Source organism: Pongo abelii, chromosome 9 (assembly GCF_028885655.2).
Source record: "Pongo abelii isolate AG06213 chromosome 9, NHGRI_mPonAbe1-v2.0_pri, whole genome shotgun sequence".
Lineage (NCBI taxonomy): Eukaryota > Metazoa > Chordata > Mammalia > Primates > Hominidae > Pongo > Pongo abelii.
In genome coordinates this window covers 95,203,553-95,216,041 of record NC_071994.2, presented here as the reverse complement: position 1 = coordinate 95,216,041, position 12,489 = coordinate 95,203,553, and the positions used below count along the sequence as shown (strand labels likewise).

Below are 12,489 nucleotides of genomic sequence, written 5' to 3'. Positions count from 1 at the left end.
TCACTCCATTGCCCGGGCTGGCGTGCAATGGTGCAATCTCAGCTCACTGCAACCTCTGCCTCCTGGGTTCAAGTGATTCTCCTGCCTCAGCCTCCCAAGTAGCTGGGATTGCAGGTATGTGCCACCATGCCCAGCTAATTTTTTTTTTTTATTTAGTAGAGAAGGGATTTCAGCATGTTGGTCAGGCTGGTCTCAAACTCCTGACCTCAGGTGACCCACCCGCCTTGGCCTCCCAAAGTCCTGGGATTACAGGCGTGAGCCACTGCACCCAGCCATAAGCACCACTTTAAAAATAATAAATTACCATCAATGTAGGTCCAAAAAAATGAATTTGATCCTTAGTGCTATCTTAACCACCACACACAAAATATACATTAACTCTAAGTCCCAAACTAGTGAACTTGTTACCTATCATTTTTTTTTCTTTAGGCCTTTGGTAAAAGAATGCATGGGCCAGCATTTCCAAATTGTTAGTTCCATAAATGTCAATATGCATTTCTTGGATAAATGATGTTCTGCTGTTATGCAAATCAGGGAGGGCTCCTTCCTGCATGTCAATGGTACATGGGACCAGTGCTGAAATAAACTGACTCTGCCTAAAAGTAACTAAGACTACCTAAAAGTAATCTCCCAAATGTGTTTTATTAGGTTGTTGCAAAAGTAATTGCAGCTTTTGCCATTACTCATTGCAAAAACCGCAATTACTTTTGTACCAACCTAATAAATGAAAATCCCCAGTTCTCACCTGCCAGAGTTTTGATTCAGTGAATCTCTGGAGCCCAGGACTTTGTGATTATGATGCTAAATTTGGGAACTACTGCAATAACCCATCCTGGAGTGTCACAATGCACACTAGCAAATTAAAGTTTTGGGAGAAGCATGCATAAGAAAAACCTGCTTACTTCCTTTACCCAGTGTTTGACAAACTGATTTGACCATAAAAACTCCTTCTGTCTTCCTCATCCCTACTCCTCTCCCATAACTATTAACACGTTTTCACTGAATACAGTTTGAAAAACACTAGTACAAGCATTCTCATGTCATTTTTATATATACTTGATTAGAAATGGCAAGAGGATTGCCTATATTTATACTGGGTACTTTATATTCATAGCTCAGTTTTCCTTATCTCCTAAACATGCATCTACAAAACTGTATAAGAAAAAATTACTTTTAGAAGCAGATTCCGTAATATTTCAAATCCTCAATATTATGTTCTCCTTAAGGGTAGGAACTATGTCTCACCCATTTTTCTATCAGCAACACTTTGCACAGGACATAAGATACATCAATGTTGTTGGAGCTGATGGAAGGAAGATTCACACTATTATACTTACTGAACACACAGAGAGATTAAAGTAGTTTATAACGACTTTTTAAAACATGAGTTGAAGAAACAATGGTTTATTGTTGCCTTAAATCTTGGGCTACCAAAAAATGTTTGAATTCTACCACTTTGTATTTTTCCCATCATTCAGTGTTATTTGAATTCTACCACTTTGTATTTTTCCCATCATTCAGTGTTGAACACCTATTGTCCACTGCTTGCCACCTTGACTTATTCAAGAGTATCAACCAATTATATCCCAATCAACTTGAACAATGAAAGAAAACCACACACAAACGTAGGGGAAGACTTTTATGATATTTTACCTCTTAATTGTGAAACACGCTGATTACTCTAGGGGAAAAGAGTCTTGCTTGTCATTTTATTGCCCAGTGCCTTTCATAGAGATGTCCAATAATCACTTGGGCTTTTTGTTATTGTTGTTGTTGTTGTTGTTTAGATTGTGTATGAGTGCATGCATATAAGCAACTGATCAAAGCTCTCCCATGAGAAGGTTCCATGAGAGGAGGATGTTTGTTGTGTTTATTGCACATAGAATATGCTCCATAAATAGTTGAGAACAAATGAATGAGTGAATTCCACATTCAGCACATGGACTCTTTGCTGCACTCAGCACATGCAGTTGCAGAAACCAGCATTCGTGTCACAGGGTCTGCCTGTACCATCTACCAAAACACCCTCCTTGGTCAGTGTCTCAAAGGCTGCTACATCACCTGTCTATATTTCAGTCTACTACTTTCTAGAAATCCATGCTATGATATGGTGTCTCCTCTACACCATGGAGTTGGAGTCTGCAAAGTACTTTACAAAATACTTTACGAAGTACTTTACAAAATATTTTCAGAGTAAAGACATATAATTTCAGAGTGATTTCTGCTAAAGAAAAAGCAACCTAGAAGTGGCAGGAGATTGAGAACAACTCCCTCCTGTCACTTTGGGCAAAGTTCCATCACAGCTGGAGACTTTTGTACTGAATAAATGCAAACAAAAAAATAACGACTATTAGAATCAAGGCACTATATTTGAAAGCTTGATAGGGCTGAGGCCACTTTGGGGAAAACTGCTCAAGACCAGCAGGTTCAGAATAATGATTACACCAGTGCCCCCACTTTGATCTTGGCCAGAACTCTTCCTTCCCCTATGTCTCCTACACATTATGTAATTCTAGGAATTTGGAGGTAGAAAATATCTTTGAAAAAGTTACGAGTGCTAAAAAAGCACCAGGCATCACTATTTAGTCACCAGCATAAACTTACTGACAACCATGAAAAAGCCATGGATACCTGCAATAGACTTCACTCCAACCCAGCAAAGAGAACTTGATATTCAGCAATACCTTAGAGAATGGCTTTATTTATTTTTCGCACAGCCAGTTCTATGCATTTCCAAAGAACAATCTTTTCTCCCTACCAAACCAACGCTGCCTCTTTCTGCAAGGCTACCCTGGCCAGCACTTTAGCCAATCCCCCTTTCTGATGCTAATGAAGTGAAAACAACCAAATCCTTTGGTTTTCAAGCAAAATTAGCAATCTGCAATCACTCAGCTGTAGTAGGTAAAACTGAAAGAACTTCCAATGGAGAAAAAAAAATCTAAATATTCCTTAGAACAAAAGAATACGATTAAAAGAGAGAAAGAGTTTACATGGAATCTCCCTGTCCACATGTTTGCAGGGAGAGGAGAGAAATATTTTAATCATTCATGTCCTGGTTTTCTTCATTCATTCATTCATTCATTCAGTCTTTCCTTTATTTTTAATTCTGACGGCTGCACTCAAAATAATTCTTGCCCGTAGCCTTGAGTAACCAGGATACTCAAAATTTTGGCCATATCGCAAGGAGTCTAATGACATGTCAAGATTCAGAATCATCAGTCCTGAAGTCCCCAAATCCTCATCTGCCACCTCCTTGGTGGCACAGCCAATATGTTCCATGATTGGTTATTCCTTCTTTGTTGAAATGAAACCATGGGTTTTCCCAAAAAGGCTGGCTCCAAAGTGGAGAAAGATTGGAATGTGGAAAATCATTGACTGAAAACTACAATGTGGCTATTAAATAGTTTACTCAGCTCAATACCCAGCAGCTAAAGGTCTCAGAGATCTTCCCTAAATCAGACCTAGGATCTAAATAGAGTTGATTGAAATAGAATGATTCCAAAGTGTGATTTAATCGTTTTTTCCTCAACACAAAGAAACGGTGGGCATCATGCAATTCCAGCAGCAATTTATTCTTGTATGCATTTTTCAGCTTAATTTTGCTGATACATTAGAAAATAGATAGACAGTTTGGCTGTATAATTTGCCAAGACTAACGGAAGCAGTCAATTGTAGAGTACTCAAGAGGTAATCCATCTCCAATTCAAGTTGTTAAGCATGGATAGCTGGGGGTATATTTTTGGCATGCCATTAGGAGAACCATTGTCAATACAAAAACAGACTCGTAGATTAGTTTTTTTTTAATCAAAGCAACTGTTAAATATGCATTTAGTATATATTTCTTCGACAACCAACAGTTATATTCCTGCCAACAAGCATGTTATCTTAGGGCACAGATTGTGTCTGAGTACTGAAATCTCACTCCTTTTCAGTGAAAGGAAACTTCTGTATTTACTGCCGCCCTTCAAGTGGAGTGTCTTCTTTACACTTCCAAAGCAAGCTGGTCCCCCTACTTCTCTTTTTAGCCCTAGTTCTGCTTGGCTCAAGGCATGTCAGAGAGCTGTAGACTCCACAGACGACCTGGGTGATATTTGAGCCTAGTATTTTCTATTCATTTTTTACTTTTGAATCCTTTTTTTCACCCAAACATATAATCACTGGAAATCCCTTAGGAAATCTTTTAATGATTTCATCGTTTTTGCATGGTATATAAGAGATTTAAAATAAAGCATTTCACTTGAGATCAATGCATTATTAAAGATTTTATCAGAAAGTTCATTTAATACAATTTTAATAATATTCATTATGTATGAAGACAAATTTCAACCTTTCCCCTTTGAATAAGTAATATATGCTGTTCAATTTACTTTAAATTTATTTTATTTAAAAATTATGATTGGATCAGGCACGGTGGCTCATGTCTATAATCCTGGCACTTTGGGAGGCCAAGGTGGGTGGATCACTTGAGACTGGAAGTTTGACACCAGCTTGGGCAACATGGAGAAACCCTGTCTCTATGAAAAACAAAAATTAGCCAGGTGTGGTGATGCATGCCTGTAGTCCCAGCTATTCGGGAGGCTGAGGCGGGAGGATCACTTGAGCCTAAAAGGCAGTGGTTGCAATGAGCTGATATCGTGCCACTGCACTCCAGCCTGGGCAACAGAGTCAGTTTCTCTCTCTCTCTCTCTCTCTCTCTCTCTCTCTCTATATATATATATACACACACACACACACATATATATACACACACACACTGAGGTTTGACTAACCAATATTGTGTTAACAGTAAACTTTGTGACCTTATAGTTGAATGTTTGCATCATGTCCTCAAAAAACTTAACTTTTGTTTTGTAATTTTCATGGTTTCAGGCTTTGATTTGCAAGTGTCTCTCAACAAATAACCATAGAGTGAGTATGAATAATTTTTAATCTCAGTAAATAAAGAGCCAAATTGGATCTAGTAGGCACTGTTTTTTACATTTTTAACACCTGATGTGCTATAGAAGGACCCTGATCATGTCAGCTTGAAGATCTGCTTAGGAAAATCTCAAGGTTATTCACAGGATTATCATTTTTATCCTCCTTGCCAACTTGTTTGTGTATTTCAGTATCAATGTTTCTTATGTTTCCTCTCTTCAACCAGAACCCCATGAAGGTTGTAATTAAACTACTGTATGTATATTTAGGAGTAAAAAAGGCTTGAGCTGACATACCAACGTACCATGCCACATACCCAAGGCACCATACTACACACCCAAGCAGCTGAGTTCAAAGCATGATCATGTGACCTTCCCTCACTATCACTGCTGTGCCCAGAAAGGTTTCAAATGGTTCTACTTTAAAAGGAAAAGTTCTAGTGAAGGAGTGGGAGGAGAGCTCCATTTGGCAACTGAGGGTAAAAAAGCTTGGCCCTGTAGTTTGCAAGATAACACAGCTAAAAACGAGCCTTAGGACAACTCCAGGGTCCCAATTCTGGCTTCAAACTCAGGTCTTGTGACATTCAGTTCCCTGGAGAATTTCTGCAAAGTTCTGGAAGGCAAGTTCAGTGGTAAAATAAACATTAGCCCAGCAGGAAGTGGCAAGAGGATACTCAGAGTACTGGCAGCCTGTAACTGTTTGTGGCCAAAAGTCAGAACCCTAAGGAGAATCAGAAACAAAAACCCAAACTCCAATTTCCAGACCCACAATAAGCAGACACTAAAAGCAAATGAAAAAGCCTACAGTATATACTTACCCCTCTACTGCTTCGGAAGATTAAAATTCTCTTTCCCTTCTACCAAACCAGTCCAGCATTTTTCTTGTTTCACGCAATGAGGGGCTTCATATGTTGTTTTACAAATGTAAAAACTATCAAATTTGTATTTGTTCAAGTTGCATACCTGAAGAAATACATCTCCATGTTCTCATCTGAACCTTAGAATCTGTTAAAAATCAAATGATCCAATGACCTTAATTATTAATTAGCCAAAACCACAAAACTTCATTCCTAGGATTGGACCAAGTATCTAATCATCTTTTGTAGTCTTCACTTTTGAGAATGTCACACAACTTTCCCTGAAGTTTGAAGGTTTGAAAAATGTTTTTTCTGAGGCAGTTCTATAGAGTCATTGAAAGAATATACAGTAGGGGAAATAGGCTAAGTTGATCACATTCATAACAAACAATGCTACAGCATGCAAAATATCCTTGGCACTTAGCCTCTGAGAATTTTATCATACCAAAATCCATACAGTCAGTTCTGCTCCAATAGAATGTATGTGTTGCTGAAATTCTTTGTGCTCTGCAAAATCGCACAATAAAAACCAAGTGGCTTGCCGGAAAAATTAGGTTTGAGGCCGGGTGTGGTGGCCCACGCCTGTCATCCCAGCACTTTGGGAGGCTGAGGCGGGCAGATCAGTAGGTCAGGAGTTGGAGACTGGCCTGACCAACATGGTGAAACCCCCTCTCTACTAAAAATACAAAAATTAGCCGGGCATGGTGGTGCATGCCTGTAATCCAAGCTACTCAGGAGGCTGAGGCAGGAGAACTGCCTGAACCCAGGAGGCAGAGGTTGCAGTGAGCCAAGATTGCACCACTGCACTCTAGCCTGGGCCACAGGGTGAGAGTCTGTCTCAAAACAAAACAAAACAACACAAAACAAAACAAAAAATGGGTTTGAGGTACAACAATCAAAAACATTGTCAGTAACACGTTAAAAAGAAGCAGAAACGTAATAAAAATGGTAGCACAGTTTTACATGTGTTACATTGTTGAGAAATATATAAATACAACAATAAACATGGCATATTATCACATAAAAAAACTGGGATTTGCTGTGGAAGTGAATGTGGTTAAGGGATGAGGCTTGTGGGTTATTGTGAAGTGGTGGAAGAAGGGTGTTCTGAAATCAGACAGAAAGTTGGTAGTCCCAGATGTGGATGGGTGGGGCTCCTAAAACATGGGTGCATTTTTGGGTTTCCTATGTGGCATTCAGCTGGCTACAGTTTCTGCATTTACCTAGTGTTTCTCTGGGAGGAAATCACACATAAGCAAATACAGCATTTGTTTTATGCTTGTCTTGAATATATCAATTGCTTTGGAACAAATTTGCCTTTTCAAAACAAGTGTGATAGCAGAACTGACTTTACTAAGAATTGATTATAGTCATAAAGATTAAAATTTAGAGATTAGAAAGCTGGGAAGTACTTAAAGAGCAGCTATCATAATTCAAGTCCTCATATTACAGATAATATTAAGATATCAGCATGTTGTTTGAGTTTTGTTTTGTTTTGTTTTGTTTTCCCCAGAATTTGCCCCTATAGCTTCAGGGACACTAACAAATTTTCAAGACCCAGTCTAAACTAGCGAAGGTACCAAAGGAGAGATACTTTGATGGGAAAAACAAGCACTTAGGTCACAGCCCAGTTCCAGGTCCATGGATATGGTTTTGCATCTGACATGTATGGATCTAGGTGCTTCAAGAGTTGTTTGGGAAACCCATATTATTATCCAAGAAGCACACTCCTACTGGCTCAAGTGACAAGATACACCTAAAATATACTCACAAAAAGAATGTTTTCTGTTTGCTGGGTTCTCTCCATTTATCACTTTGAGGTTCGTGAGAGCCCTAGGACTAAGGTTCACAGTCATTTCTAGGACAGCTGTTACTAGTATTACTGATACAGAAGTCATTATTTGTTTTGTGTGGTGCAAAATGATTAGTGGGCCCTATTAGCCTTTTAAGGGTGATTCATCTACTTTCAGAGGCTTGGAAACCTCTGCAAAAGAAGCCCAATTTTCCTTAATATACATGTAGGAAGCATAGAGGGAGGGAATTTCCCTTCTCCAAATTCAACTAAAGAGGAAGCAGAAAAGATTTTGCAATGCACTTATCCACTGTCCTGTCAGACTACTGCGAAAACTTTTCACTGTGTAACATTCTGTGAATATTACTAAACAACTCCTATATACCAAGTACTAATGAAGACTACAGAATCACGAATTCGTGTAGGCAGGGGCTGGAGCCTGCATTATTCAAACACACCACAAGGGAGTCCTTTGAATACGCCCAGGTTGAGAGTCACTGATTTTGTACCTGAAAAGGTATCCTAAGACTGTTATGCTTTATGTAAGGGATATATACAGCTGACATTTTAGGTAACAAAGTTCAAAAACTTGGAAGAGAAGAAAAATTGATTATGAAGGCAAAGTATCTTTTTTTTTCCTTGTTTATTTTTACTCAATGTAGATGATTGGGATAAAATGTAGAAGGGGAAATGTTTAAGGTTTTCATGGGTATGTATGAGCCACGCTAGGCCATCTCCTTTTGATTTTGAAAAGAAGGTAAAGCCCTCCTGCTGCCACATTAAACCAGGGGAGACTGAATGACAAAGACACTGGACAGTGAGGGACTGGGATGAGGGTTAGGTGTGAGAGAGACACCAGCTTTAAATCTGGGCCCTACTCTACCTATTCAATCTCCAGCAGTCTTGACAGAAACCTTTGAGCCAAGGTCAAGAAAATAGCACTCTTCTTTTACTGATAGTGTCCTCCTTTCACCCAGATTGCTTCTTGTCTCTTCTCAAAGTCTAACATAAAAGAAACCCAGTTTGTTTTGCTGATATCCCTAAGTTGTTTAAGTGGATGCATCGATACATCCTTTTGAAAAAAACATTTCCCACATGCTCTTTGGAGCAAATTCTATAAAGAAAATATCATTAAAGGGATCTCCATCCCCAATAAAATACATCCTATGCTACTACCAAAGGGTCCTTGTAAATCACGAGTGCTTAAGAAAATAAGACATAATCATTTTTTTCAATAAACCACAGTTGGTTTCCAACTGCATAAATTCCATAGTGATGGGCAATCTGTTTTTGAAATGTTTCTTAACCAAAGGTACATTTTTCCCAGAGATAACAATCAACTGATAGTCTAGTTTTAATTACTTTAAGTAGGACAGATTAAAAGCATAACCTTAAGATATATACATATGTGTGTGTGTATATACGTGTGTGTACATGTATATATGTATATGTGTACATATGTATATATACATATACACGTGTACATGTACACATGCATATGTACACGTGTACATGTACACATGCATATGTACACGTGTACATGTACACATGCATATGTACACGTGTACATGTACACATGCATATGTACACATGTATATGTACATGTACACATACATATGTACACATGTATATGTACATGTACACATACATATGTACACATGTATATGTACATGTACACATACATATGTACACATGTATATGTATATATACACATACATATGTACACATGTATGTATATATACACATATAAGACTGAGTGTGTATATATATATACACACATATAAGACTGAGTGAGATTCCATCTCAAAAAAAGTTTTTTAAATAAAAATTAAAAAATAAAAGTAAAAAGAATGGAAAAAAATCTGGTTGTACCCTACACTCAAAACATCTCTGGTCTTGCAAGACAGTTGCTTGGTGGCATCAGATGATTTCCAATAGCTATTACCTAAATTTATCCATGAAACTACTCATCATGATACAGAAAAAATGCTTAGCCTGTCAAAGAAATATTGTCGTGGAAACTTTAAAAAGGTTATTTTCAGGTCGTGTGTTACCTGTTAACTACAGAAACTTATATGTGTATATACATGTATATACATATACATACATACACATATATATACACACACACACACGTATATACACACACATACTTTTCAGGTAATGAATACACTAAAAGCCGACAGTTCCCCAATGAACATTATTATATCCATGTAACAAAACTACACTTGTATCTCTTAAATTTATACAAATAAAAAATGTATATAGTTTTCTAAGTACTTACTACTAAGATTCTTTTGCTAAAATTCTTATTACTAAGATTCTTTTGCCTGTGGTTCAGTTCATATTTCAATTCTGCACAGACACAAAACTTTCCTCTAAGTATACAGAAAACAAGAAGCATAATTAGTAATGTATATTTATCAACATGTGTATACCCACACTACAGTAACTGAGCAATTAATGTAAATGTTACTATTGTACTTCATTTAAATAGTCTCTAACTTTCCTCACTCTGATTACTAAATAAAATGCACTGTAATTTTCAATCGGTAAAAATGCAATCTGTTAAAGTAAAATATTCTTATCTTGGGATAAGATCACAACTCCTATTCCCACAGTTTACAGAAATCATTGAAAAGGTTGACTACACATACACTACATTTCTTTACTGGTCCAGGAAAAGTTTTAAATTAAAATAAACATCATGAATCAAAGGTTGTTTTTTGTTGTTTTTCTTTGAAAACAAGTGAATAGACATTCCACCAATAGTCAAAAAATTGCCAAGGTTATTTTTCCTTCACATATTAAAAAAAAAGAGATCTAACAGGATAAGCTACAGAAGTCGAGCACTAACTCTCATTCCAATCTTCCCTCAAGAGCCAATTAGTTGGAAGCCTTAGAAAGAGAACAATGTACCAATTCTTTGCAGCAACAAATTACAGAAGCCCTTACCTTTTAGTCAGAGTAATTGACAGATAACCAGCATAATAAACTCAGCAGGCATGCCCGCCATGCACATTTCTCAGTGGGCTCCTCCTGTAGTACCCAAAGAACTGTGCATCAAAACTCCAGCCTGTCTGATCCATCCTTCATTCACTGTCTGAGATACCAGCTACCAGGGTAACAAGAAGGGCCTCACGAAGTGGCAATCTCAGTTTCTTAAAAAACCTTTGTCCTGAAGAAGAGAGGAGAAAAGGGCAAGGGGTGGGAAAGAAACAGGGAGAGGAGCAGAATAATTACTTTCCCGAAGGTGAAGTGTTTGCCATAAACTAAATGCACCGCAACCAGCGTTTTAAGTTTGAACGACCCTGCTTGCAAGCTCCTGAAGAATCTGCCCCACCTCTGCCTCTTAGGAGAAAAGTGTGTGTGTGTGTGCATGCGTGTGTGTAAAAGAGCGCGAGAGTGCAAGCACCAATGTATGGACAGGGAAGGGAAGGAGAGATGGCTGGAGAAGTGAGGGGGAGGGCTGGGGGGAGAGCTCTAGGATGTGACCCACATATGGAATGAGCATTAGAACAATGAGGACAGGACCGCCAAGCCGGTGCACTCTGGGGCAGCAGTTTTCAAAACAAGGCTTCACAGCTTTGCAGGAAAGGGGGGTGTGGGGAAACATAACACAAAACAAGCTAATTGAAATAAGCAACTGGATACAAAACGAGCTGGCCAAATCACCAGTAATCAGCAATCGGGACATGGTGAGCTCTTGGATTTCATTTTTATGCAGCCTGTGGGTTTATTCCCCTCGTTACTAGAAAGCTTTTGGTCCCGGGGGCGTAGAATTCCAGAGGACCCAATTAACACCATACTTGGCTAGTTCCCTGGTATGACCAATATGGAATAAGCTGCCTTTTAGTATCTCCATAAAACAAAACAGCCCAGAAACTGGGTCTGCTATTTTTTTTATTTCCTTTGTAGACTGACAGCCAAATTGGGAGGGTGGGGCGGGGGAGCCACACACATTTCAGACATTAAGAAAGGATACAGAGGGCATGACTTGGCTGAACATATTTAAGAACATTAGGTCTAATAAAGTTTTGAAGTCAATTAAATAATCTCTTCTGTATCCTCAGGTATTTGATGACCAGAGGGCTGTTCCACACATGAGGTTTTCTGGGCTTAACTCACAAGGGGCTCTAATGATTGCTAGGTTCTTCATAACACAATTCTAGTGTTTTGGCAAATGATTGACTCATATACATGTTAGCTAACCTTCTGTGGTAAACAGGACTTAGTTTGCACAATAACTTTCATAGTAAGTCTTCCTTAAAAATAGTATTTTTTTCTCTGGTTTTGATTTCATTTCACAGTCAAACAACTGGTTTTCTTCATAACCCAGAGATAAAACAACATCCAAAGTAGTATTGGTATATTTCAGCATTTCATTAATTAAAAAAAGAAACCATTCTCATGTGAGGCTTTCCCAACAAACTCTTCATTCACTAATATTTTATTTGTAGTGCAACTAGTTTAATTTGTAATTTCAAGCTACTTCTACGTTCTGTTCTCTGCTTACTCTGAAAACACAGATAATCAAACAACCTGTGAAAGAAAGAGATGGCAATAAAACTTTCCAAAAAGCACATGCATTCATGTGGCACATGCACACACACACACACATACACAAACACTCCTGTGAAAACCTGGAAGGCAACTTCAAAGTGAGTGCCATGTTTCTAATATTGTACTACTAATCCTCTGATTTCAGAAGTGTGTGACCAGGAAAAAATGTTGCTGTTAAGTTCAGGGCTACTAGAGCTAGGTTTACATCTGGTTAAAAGAAAAAAAAAATCCCTCTGATAAAATTACTAAAGATCAAATTTCCATAAGAATAAGCTCAATAAAAATGTTCATGAAGAAAGAGATTACTAATTCCCATGTGGTACTAAAGGTTTTAAAGAGTTAAATCACAGCATATGAAAAC

General features: G+C 38.0%; 1 protein-coding gene across 12 annotated transcripts in view; it reads right to left on the bottom strand.

Moving 5' to 3' along the window:
• The window catches only part of FAT3 (FAT atypical cadherin 3), a 673,325-nt gene that overhangs the window by 577,981 nt on the left and 82,855 nt on the right, over nucleotides 1–12,489 (bottom strand). Inside the window, exon 1 of one of the 12 annotated variants that reach the window (XM_054524908.2) lies at nucleotides 10,521–11,395. The exons of 10 other annotated variants lie outside the window; for them this stretch is intronic. The gene's annotated coding sequence lies outside the window, so the exon portion shown is untranslated. Of the gene's footprint in view, nucleotides 1–5,734; nucleotides 5,922–10,520; nucleotides 11,396–12,489 lie in introns of those variants that run through there. One more of the 12 variants, XM_054524911.1, reaches the window with a different exon arrangement.